The sequence below is a fragment of the Triticum urartu genome, chromosome 6 (genome assembly GCF_003073215.2).
Source record: "Triticum urartu cultivar G1812 chromosome 6, Tu2.1, whole genome shotgun sequence".
NCBI classification, from domain to species: Eukaryota; Viridiplantae; Streptophyta; class Magnoliopsida; order Poales; family Poaceae; genus Triticum; species Triticum urartu.
The window spans coordinates 35327119-35336090 of NC_053027.1; the positions used below are offsets into that span (position 1 = coordinate 35327119).

The 8972-nt window shown below is 42.8% G+C and overlaps 1 pseudogene; it reads right to left on the minus strand.

The window, feature by feature from the left end:
* Positions 1 to 3392: 3392 nt before the first annotated feature.
* On the minus strand, positions 3393 to 6854 carry LOC125513395 (annotated as a pseudogene).
* Positions 6855 to 8972: the final 2118 nt, after the last annotated feature.

Below are 8972 nucleotides of genomic sequence, written 5' to 3' on the forward strand. Positions count from 1 at the left end.
TATGGTTTCTGGTTTCGGTATGGTATGAACTTTTCATACCAATTTGAACTTTGGTTTTTATGTATATATATAGTCATATACTATTCGTGTAAAATAGTATGTGTTTTGAGTCATAAATTTGCAAATTATTATTACGTTATTTTCAAATTCGCGTCAACTTTGGTTTTTATGGTATATACCGAAATCATACCAAAATAATTTGATATACACCAAAACCGAACCGTATTTTAATTTCATATCATATTTACCGAAGTATTAATACCATACAAACTGAAAAACCGTATAAACTGAACCATGTAAACCGAATAAACCGAACGCACAGGGTGACTCCGCCTTCCTCGCTCCTCACCTCCCAAAACAATAACGCTACCAACACAGCCGCCAGATCGTGTAGTGCCTTCCCGTTCCCCTTCCACTTCTCCTTCAAAGATGATGGACACATCATGCTGAGTGATAAAATTCTTCTGGTATTTATCTCTAATTCCTTCCAACTGTTTCAACCACCAGTTTGTGTCCTACGAACAATTGCCGCCTCATACTCCCGGTATCCCTATTTGCTCCCTATTTGCTCCTTCAGGTCACTCCCGTGCTGCCTACCGTCTCCCTCCGCGCATCTTCCAACCACGTGTGTACCTACAGACCTGGTCAAGGTAATCACCCTCCTTCTCTCAACCTAGCCATGCGTGCTGATCGGATCATGCCAAGGAGACTCAAGTCCCTAGCAATTTTTGTTTTATTGGTACGTATACGTTCTATTTGAGTAATCTTATCTCTGGATGACAGGGGACGCTATGAGCAAAGTAGCATAAAGCCTTCATTCCAAGTGCTATTCATGTGGTTCGCCGTCCTTTGATGAAAACAGAATAAAATTATTATGTTCCACCTGATGCTCTGTGCAATTCAGTGAGCTTAGATGACAATGCAGTTGATAATAAGTAGTAATTGATCCAATTGTCAATTGCTACTCTATGCAATTAGTTATGTTTCGGTGCCAATGTAATAGTGAACATAATCTGCTATGTAATTTGATACGTACATTTGAAGGATATGAAGACTCATCAACTCTTTGTCCTTTCTTTTCTTTTCTTGCGTCCAGACCTGCTGATGGGTTTGTATTGTAATGTTGATATGGCCATGTGAGTCACGGTCTCATGGGGGAGATGCTGGAGCTCAGTCACAGAGAGATCTGCATCGAGGTAGACATACACAGTATGTGTATATCAAGTGGATTTTCCGTAGAGGAGCATGCCCAGGTAGCACGTGTGCTAGGAAAGTAGTATCATTTGTAATGGACGCTAACTAGTATTACCTTACAAAGCACCAACTTGAATTGTTACCTTTAAGATACCATGCTAAAAGCTATAAATTTTCGTAGCAACGCATGGAGTATCATCTAGTACTATGTAGTAAGGGCGCTCTGAACTCAAGGTAACATGCCATACAAAACGCACATCTCTGCGATCCGTGAGCTGACCGCTAATACGTATTTTTTTTTGAGCATCAGTACAGACACAAGCGCTCATATACACGCGCAAACACTCACCCTTATAAACGCACATACGCACACCCTACCCTTATGAGCACCTCCAAAAAATTAAGCCGGCACATCATCTTGAGATTTACGAAGTCATCGTAGGCACCTCGTCGTCGACGGGAACGTCTCCTTCCACTGAAAGCGCATCGCCGGAAATTCTGAAATAAATTCAGGAATAATGCGAGTATCAGGATTTGAACCCTGATGGGTTGAGGATATCACTGTCTACCTAATCATCTCAACCACAGAATACGTAATCTAGGCGGGGTTACTACAACATAGAATACGTTTCACGGGTCTCGACCCCGCCTCGAATACGTAATCTAGCATGTTCCCCGAAACGTCTTCTTCCTCCTCCCCGTCGCCGTCGCCGGCCTCCAATGGCCATGGCGCTTTCCTCTCTCCTCCCGGAACCGGCCCTAAAATCAATGGGCGATGGTCTGGGAAACCATGGTAGGTAGGCCTCCTGCCCGCGACCCTGTCCCTCTTCGCCGCCAGCTCTCCAGATCCACACAATGTTGGCATCCTCATCCTCTTGGGTAGGTAGGTAGCTAGGTAAGGTCGTGCTGCGCTGCCTGTTAGTTTCACTTCCTGCGCTGGTTAGTTTGCTGGATGTTACCTCCTACTCCCGCTGCTGCTGCTGTTGCTTTTGTTCTCTGAATCAATGGATGATATTGATTCGTTTCTAGTCTATGATTCCACTTTTTTTTTGGTGTACACATCACTAATTTGTTACTAGGTATGTGAAACATTTACCAGGGAATTTTCTTTTTCTGCTGCTGCCACCGCCCACTATCCCTTATGATTTTCCTTGTGTACAAATCAATATACAGTTTGACTGACCACTAATTTGCTTGGACTGGCAAATTCATCCATGTAATTGCTGAAAACTGCCATTGCACAACACCGGGCACAAAACTTGCTGCATTACTGGAGATTGAGGATGCGATTTATCGGATCTTTTGAATTTTTAAGAACCCAATGTAATTGCTGAAAACTGCCATTGCACAACACTGGGCTTATATCTGATATAGGTTGCAAAGAAAACAAATGCTCGCTAACTGAAGCGGCTTGTATTTGTTGTAGGGTCATATGTCTCATATCACTCCAGCTCAAATGTCAACAAGACACCATTCTCTTCTATATGCTTACCGGCAAACAGGAGGCACACATCTCTGCCGCAGCAGCTCTTATCAATGCCTGCTTTGGAGGCAGTGTCTTTGAGCCTCAGCACAGAAACCAAGCACTCCCGCATTCTATCTTTATGTATATATCTAGGAGAGAGTCTTGTTGATGGCTTTGACAAAGATATCCAGTGACAGTAACCAGTCCAGACTCCAGACACACTTGCCTTGGTGATATGAATATGAGATCTCCGCAATACAATGCAATTTAATTAGCTTCTTTGTTGACTCGTGTGAGGGTCCGAGGCAGGCATATAACCATGCTGGCTCAAGTCCTACCAAATTGCATCTGCGTTTTCAAACCTCCCTTTCTTTTTATTGTTGATAGGCCAAGGCGTGTGCTTCAATTGGCTTGGTTCTTAGCCTTCTTGTTAATGTTTACTACTCCCTCTGTAAAGAAATATAAGAGTGTTCAGATCACTAGAGTAGTGATCTAAACACTCGTATATTTCTTTACGGAGGGAGTACTGATTAATGAAGGAAGGAAGCTTGTTCACAAAAAAAAATTAGATATATCTGTTTATTTTAGTGTTCTTGACCTGATCCGATGAAATTTGTTTTAGCCACATAAACAAATAAAATCGGATTGTTTTTCTTAGAAAAGAAAATAAGAAGAAAAAAGAGGAACTTCTGAAACCCTCTAGAACTGTAGGTCCACTGGTTTACCTGAAGCATGAAGTAATGTTGCCTGCATATGCACAGTTTTGAGAATAGAAAAACAATTACACTGCTCCCTTTCTGGACCTCTACAGAACAAGCTCTAGTGCTACTGTTGCAAAACACCATGGCTCTCCATTTATTTGATACAGTTGTAAAGCAACATTGCTCTAAGAACAATTACTAACTGAAACGTTACATACATTTTCTATCATGCAGGATTATACCTTATACTAGCTTGTTTATTCAAGGCTATTCTGGAGTTCTCGAGTCGAGGCATCTTTTTCTGCTCCATGCCCCCCTACAAATTTGAGGTACGCATCTCTGATTGCATGCATCTCTTCTGCTGCATCTCTCGTTAGTGCTCGGTCTCGAGGTTGTTGCTTTGAGCAGAATATGCCAAGCTTGAAGACTGAAACCAATAACTCCTGGATTCTAATACTTGTACTGTTATCATGTTGTCCGCTGTGCAGCCACATTGTTGGGTCAGCTACCTCCAAGGTTCTATCTGGAAGAGCATCCTCAGCAAACTTGTGCAGATCCAATGAATCTCTGAATGTGCCTTCTGTTGGGCTCCTTCCGGTAAACATCTCAAGCAGCAATATGCCAAGGCTATAAATATCACCAGCTGTTGAGGCCGCAGAGCCTTCTCCATACTCTACAATTATGCAAAGCTTTCTGGTTAGCATGCCATATTCGAGTGAAAAGGAAAATATAAATTAGAATAGTTTCGGTAACCTGGAGCAACATAGCCTATGGAATCTCTAATTCCAGTTGAGCCATATGAAGTTTGCATCCCCTCGCTTGTATTTTCTTGAAGGATCCTTGATATGCCAAAGTCTCCAACTCGTGCACTCATGTCTCCAGCAAGAAGAATGTTGCTTGGCTTAAGATCGCAATGGATTACCAATGGTTGACAGTAGTTGTGCAGATATTCTATTGCGTCCACAATATCAGCAGCAATATCGAGCCTCTGGGCAAGGCTAAGCGTGTTGTTTGTGGTGGGTTCTTGAGATTTTGGATGAAGCCAACCATCCAAGTTACCATTGGGCATGAACTCAAAAACCAATGCCTTGAACTCTTGACCTTGGTGGTTGATGCTCGAACAAGAAGTAATGATCTTAATCAGACAACGGTGTCGTATCCTTCTCATGGCCTCACATTCAACCTCAAAACTCTTGGAATACCTAGATTGACCAAGATTAAATACCTTGACAGCCAATGTTCTATCTTCAGTCTCCAAAACACACTTATAAACCGCACCATAACTTCCTCTCCCAAGCAAATTGGCTATTGAAAATTCATTAGTTCCCCTCAATAATGCATGATATGGGATTCTCTTGTAATGGTCATCAACAATTGAATTGTGTGCTAATGTCTTCTGGCTTGGTTTGAGCTTCTTGCAAAATATCCAAAGAAGAAGAAGAACTAAAAGTGACAGCAAGATTGCTCCAGCTGTTGCTAGAGAAATTACAAGAGACTTTGGCATCCTTTTTCTGTTCTTGCTTGAGGGGCTTGTGGGGCATGGAGCCAAGTGAAGTTGAGGTGTACCACCACACAAATTAATATTCCCAGCAACTGCTAAGTAAGTGATGTTTCTGAAAACACCTTCATCTGGCACCTCACCTTGCAAATTATTGAAGGATATATCCAGTACAGACAATGATGTCAAATTCTGTAGAACTGATGGGATTGACCCTGATAAGCTGTTGTGTGGTATGTATAGTTCTTCCAGGCTTCCAATATGGCCAAGAGCATCAGGAATATTACCAGAGAGCTTATTCATGGTCAGGTTCAGTACTCTGAGCCCCTTTATATTTCTCAGTGACCGAGGTATGCTTCCCTCAAACAAATTGTTGTCTAATGATAGCCATTCCAACACTAAGCAGTTCTAATACTATCAGGTATGTTGCCAAACAACTGGTTTCCTGATAGAGTCAGTCGGTTAAGATCTGTGAAACGACAAACTTCATTAGGAAGGGGACCAGAAAGGGAATTGTCTGACAAGTCCAAATACCAAGAGAGGCCGGGTAATTTAAAAATCTCTGTGGGTATTGAACCGTTAAGGTGGTAATTCTTTGACAAATCAAGAACAAAGAGGTTTCTCAACTCTCCCAGGCTTGCCGGAATTGGCCCCTCCAAGTTGCCATAATATGCATAAAGCCTATTTAACTGTGAAAGGTTTCCTAGCAATGACGGTATGAGCCCAGACAAGCTATTGTTGTACAAGCCTAGAGCGACCAAGTTCTCTAGCTTACCGACAGTCTCTGGAATCACTCCGGATATCAAAGTATGTGCTATCCCAAGTACTTCCAGACCAACCAGATTGCCAATGTCTGCAGGGATACTCCCAAAGATCCTATTGTTCATTACCTGCAAGAACCGGAGGGTCGTTGAGAGGTTCACAATTGGACCAGGTAGTTGTCCTCCAAAAGGATTGTTGCTGAGTTCCAACGTCTTCAGTTTGCTGCAGTTTGCCAAAGAAGTGATGAATTGCCACCCATCATTGTCATCCGCTTCAAGCTTATTGTCAGCAAAGTATACTGTCTGGAGAGCTCCCAGCTTCCCCAATGCAGGAGGCACGTACCCACTAAATCCATTATGGGAGAGGCCAATTGTCTCAAGGGAAGATATGTTGATATTGAGGAAGGGATGGTTCCTGTGAATTGATTATGACCCAAGCCAAGATAATACAACTTGGGGAACTTGCTACCAATATCATCCGGAATGTTTCCATGCAACTTATTAAACCCTACTTCAAATGCTCCCATCAACGACCAATTGTAGAGAGAAGGTGGAAGCATACCGGAGAGGTTGTTTCCAAAGAGATTGAAAAAACGCATGCTCTGGATGCTGCCAAGACCTGGTGGAATCGAGCCAACGAGCTGGTTATTGGAGAGGTCCAGGACTTGTAGACGGGACAAATTGGCTAGTGACGCCGGGATGAGCCCTGTGAAGCTGTTGTTTCTCAGCGAGATCGCTACCAGGGATGTGAGCTTCTCGCCGAGCTCAGCCGGGATGCGCCCGCCAAGCTTGGTGTTGTACAGTCCCATATTGGTCATGCTGGTGCAGGAGCTCAGGTTCACTGGTAATGTGCCGGAGAAGGAGTTTTCTCCCAAGTAGAGCTCCTGCAGGCGGCGGAGGCGGCCGAGGCTCGCCGGAATGCCCCCGTGGAGCGAGTTGGTGCCCAGGTCGAGAGTCTGCAGGAACGTGAGGTTGCCGATGGCCGGGGAGAGTGGCCCAGCGAGCCCGGCGGCGTTCAATCTCAGCGCCACCACCCGTGCTGGCCTCCGTTGGCTGCACGTCACGCCTTTCCAGCTGCAGAAGCCGGCGCTGCTGTTCCAAGAGGCCAGCAAGCCACCATTGCTGAGGTGCGCTTTGAAAGCAAGCAGCGCGGCCTCGTCGCCAGCGGTCGCCTTCATGGCGATCGACAGGACGGCCAGGAATGAGCATAGCAAACTCATGACTCCCAGTGCCATTGCTTGGTTTGCTCTGCTCTGCTCCGTATATGCTTCTGGTCTCGCTTGATTGCTAATATTCCAATAATGTTCAGCAAGTTGCTCTCATTTCCCAGCTAACAGTAATTAATGTAGAGTTTGTCTTGTCTTGACGACTTGGGAGACCTCAAACCTGTATTTAGATGCGTCAGCTAAATAGAGGAATTAATAATGTGGCAAGTTGGTGAGGTAGACATGTCAACCGTCTCAACTCTATGTACTTCCTTCGTCCCGAAATAAGTGTCTTAACTTTATACTAACTTTAGTACAAAGTTGCACTAAGGTTGAGACACTTGATAGAGGGAGTATTGTGTTAGTAATAAAGAGTGATGTTGTCTTTGTTTAATGAATGCTAAATAAACAAGTTCAATTAAGAGTAATCAGTAGAGGGATTTCTTGTTTTATTTCCAAATCAAATTGCTCTCACTGAATCTCTGAATGTATATCGATCGGTTTGGCTGGCTGGCTGCTGTGTTTGAAATAGTTACATTCAGTAATGAGTAGAGGGATTTGCATCATTCATTTCATTTCTTTCACCGTGATACATTAATTGTTGATAGTAACTAATACAGCTAGCAGTGCTATATATAGGCTGTAAGGGCCTTGCTCAGAAATACTAATGGCAACGCTAATTCAGCTAGCTAGCACTGTACGCATGAACACTAACTAGCTAGCTATAGTATTATAAGGCCTGCTTGGTTTGGTTGGAAAGTACAAGTAGTAAGTAGATATATACATATGTTTCTGGTCTTGGTCTCATTTCCCAGAAATCATGCAGAAATAATTTGCCGTTTTCCACACCCACCCTAATATTCCCACTTGTCTAGTTAGTATGATTGTATAACCTCAATCATATATACAGTTAACATATACTCCCTCCGTTCCGAATTACTTGTCGCGGGTATGGATGTATCTAGATGTATTTTAGTTCTAGATACATCCATTTCTGTGATGAGTAATTTGGAACGGAGGGAGTATACATTTGAGTGATTGACATGCTAGCTTGCAGCTGCATTTTTGTGTGCTGGCGCAGGAAACGCTTAGAACAGACAGAGATACAAGTGTTTGCACCGGGCCAAAATCTCTGTCCTAACCCTGTGGGAACACTTTAGCATAAAATAAATTCCCCATAAAATAAAATCTCTGTTCTGACACTTTTTGGATTTCTGGTGAACATGGAAATGTCAAACCAGCCTTGTTTCTGCCCTACCCCACGGTCAGGCCGCGTTGGCGTTGCTGGCTGACGTGGCAGGTTGGAAACGACAAACCTACCGGCATTTCTAGAGACTCTATAGCCCATGGTGTTTCTGCCCTAGATATTTTAAGTGGTCGTGGGGCTCTCACCCACCACTCACCACTCACGCTAATCTTTCTCATTAGTCATCCCGAGCTCTTGCCTTTTTTTCCCTTTGTCTTCTTAACTTAAACCTCCTCAAATCCTTGCAAATCGATTTTGTTGGTATGTGAATTCAGTGTCATTTCCGTTCCTTGAGGTATTCTCCTTCATCTCATAAATTTTTAGGACAACGCTAACGCCCACACGTGTGGTGGGAGCGAAACCGGCCCACACGTTCTATAACACATAAACTGTGCCACGTCACCGCATGCATGCATGTGGAAATCTTTTTGGATTTTCAGTTTTTAAAATGTTTTATCTCCTAAATGAAAAATCCAATTGAAAATTCATTGTCACCATTAAATCTCTCATGACGAGATCTTCAAAACTAGATCTCATATCAATATATTTCGATGATTTTTTTTGGGTTAGAAGTTGCCATGTCTGTTGCACATGAATTGCCATGGAGTTACACTGAAGTCGCCATGATATGTTTCAGTTATTTTCTTCTACATTTAAAAGTAAATTTTGACATTTATAAAATGGGAAATTAAAAAACTAGACTTGCCATGAACTATAAACTAAATTTGCCATGATACATGCACTTAAAATTACCATGGTTCATACAAAAAATAATTTTCATGCTCAAAGTATTGGAGTTGCCATCATCAAAAATACTACAATTGTCATGCTGTACAAACTGAAATTGTTACATGGTAACTTTAGTTTAAGCATTATGGCAACTACAGTGTAAACATCATGAC